Source organism: Mustelus asterias, chromosome 7 (assembly GCF_964213995.1).
Source record: "Mustelus asterias chromosome 7, sMusAst1.hap1.1, whole genome shotgun sequence".
NCBI lineage: Eukaryota > Metazoa > Chordata > Chondrichthyes > Carcharhiniformes > Triakidae > Mustelus > Mustelus asterias.
The window spans coordinates 64,438,313-64,440,904 of NC_135807.1; the positions used below are offsets into that span (position 1 = coordinate 64,438,313).

The following is a 2,592-nucleotide window of genomic DNA, read 5'->3' on the forward strand; positions in this document are numbered from 1 at the left end:
AAGCTGGGATCTGTCAGTGACAAAGAAGTTTGGGGGTCCCTACACAGAAATCACTAAAACTAATGGACAAGGTACAAAAAAGTAATTTAAAAGGTTAATGGAATGTTGACTTTTTTTTTCAAGGTGGCTGGAATACAAAGTGGTGGAAATTATGGGCAAAATTTAATCCATAAGGTACAGGTCCAGACAGCAGAAGCAGAAATAGGCACCACGTTCACTTGTGTGTCAGAAAATGGTATGGATGTAATTCAATGATAATTTTATATGGTGTGCAGTGGCCATGTAGGGTCACATAGCAGAAGCAGGCAGGGAGTGCCTACACCCACGGCCATACTAGTCTGAAAACGCCCAATCTCGTCTGTTCTCGTACGCTAAGCAGACTCAGGCCTGATTAGTACTTGGATAGGAGACCGCCTGGGAATACCAGGTGCAGTAGGAAAAAAAACAGGCGGCACGGTAGCACAGTGGTTAGCACTGCTGCTTCACAGCGCCAGGGACCTGGGTTTGATTCCCGGCTTGGGTCACTGTCTGTGGAGTTTGCACGTTCTCCCCATGTCCTCTGGGTGCTCCGGTTTCCTCCCACATTCTGAAAGACATGCTGGTTAGATGCATTGATCCAAACAGGTGCCGGACTGTGGCGACTAGGGGAATTTCACAGTAACTTCATTGCAGTGTTAATGTAAGCCTTACTTGTGACTAGTAAATAAACTTTAACTTTAACTCAGGTGATTAAGTTGCAGCTCCTGGTTGACTACAAAAGAACTTGCAGACACTTTTGTACGGCAGCATGGCATGGTGGCACAGTGGTTAGCACTGCTGCCTCACAGCGCCAGGGACCCGGCTCAATTCTGGCCTTGGGTGACTGTGTGGAGTTTGCACATTCACCCCGTGTCTGCGTGGGTTTCCTCAAAGTGCTCCGGTTTCCTCCCACAGTCCAAAGATGTGCAAGTTAAGCTGATGACCATGGTAAATTGCCCCTTAGTGTCAGGGGAATTAGCAGGGTAAATACATGGGGTTACAGGGATAGGGCGTGGGTGGGATTGTTGTCGGTGCAGGCTTGATGGGCCGAAGGGTCTCTTTCTGCACTGCAGGGATTCTATGACTCTGCAGGAAAGGAGCAAGTCGGCCAGGGGTCAGCAATTGTGGAATAGAGAAGGATATAATTTGGAAACAAAGCCTTCACCCAACCCCGCTCACCCCCAGACCCAATCTTTGCAGCTGTGAATCCTCTTCCTAAATAGTCACCCCCTCATGCTTTTATGTCATCCCCAGGACCTCCTATCACTCCCTCCACTATAAAATGTTTGAGATTAGACAGAGTGACCCAATGTTTAGCAATAACTCCTTGTAGGTTCTCCTCCAGCTGGTCTTGGAATGGCACAAGTTGCTTCTCCCCTGTGATGGTATCAAAAGACCCTCCTGCCTGACCATGTAGCCAGGACAGAGGTCACAGAGGAGGTGAACAGCTGCAGGGTGCAACCAAGATCCAGGGTCTAGTGCTCTAGTGCACAAGCAGGTTGGTGGCCTCCTTCAATCTGTGAGGCTATGTGCCACATTAGCATTGCATCAATGGTGCTGTGGCATTCTTGTCCTCTTCCTCAGAATCCTCAGCATCATCCCCATTTGAGTTGGAGTTTAGCTTCTCCATCTCTTCATAAGGCAGTGCCTCTCCTTGCTGCAATGCCACATTGTACAAAACAGAGAAGACCATGATAATTCACGATATCCTTTTTGAACCGTATTGCAATGCTGCTTTCAACAATTCAAGGCAGGTGAAGTGCATTTTCAACAACTAATGTCCTGCTCTATAATTCTTCCAGTTGAAGCATGAATTGCATTGTACCATTCCTCTGTGGGGCTGTAGAAATGCTGTACTGGTATGATCAGCCACATCCTGAGGGATAGCCCTGATCATCCAGAATCCACCCATCAATTTGGACAGGAACTTCAAAGAATTTGATGAGCTGGGAATTACGCAAGATATAGATGCAAGATATAGAGGTAATGAGAGCTTACTGGAAACCAAGCATAATCCACCGTGTGGTTGCAGATCAGCTGTACACTAAGGGAATAAATATTCAATTGACATATCACTCAACTTCAAGAAGAGGAGAGAGGTGAACCAATGGGAGATACTCACGGAGCAGGGAGAGGATAAATACAAGCCGGAGAGTGTTCAGCCTACATCACTCACCTTCAGGAAGAGAAGTGAAGGAGCAGACCTGTGGGAGATTCTCATGGAGAGGGGAGAGGAGCTCCCAATAGTCAGGGAGCATGTTGAGTTTGAAAACAAACTGAGCAGTGACATTACAGAAAAGCTGTAAGTTGATTAGTTGGTGAAGAGGGGAAGATGAGGGGTTTTGAACTGACACAGAGAGCCAAGCCACAAGGGCTCAGGGCTTCAGAGCCAATGCTTGGTTCCCACGAGTGAAGGGAATCATTGACTGCATTCATGTACAAGCCACTTCCTTCGATCTAATGCTATCTTTAACTTATTTTGCTAACCACGTTGACTTACCTTACCCTTTGAATACTTGTGTCTAAATAAATCCACTGTAGACCATGTAGTATTTCTTTAAATACAGGTCGTTT

The 2,592-nt window shown here is 46.6% G+C and overlaps 1 pseudogene; it reads left to right on the forward strand.

The window, feature by feature from the left end:
- Nucleotides 1-320: 320 nt before the first annotated feature.
- On the forward strand, nt 321-439 carry LOC144496217 (5S ribosomal RNA; annotated as a pseudogene).
- The last annotated feature ends 2,153 nt before the right edge of the window (nt 440-2,592 follow it).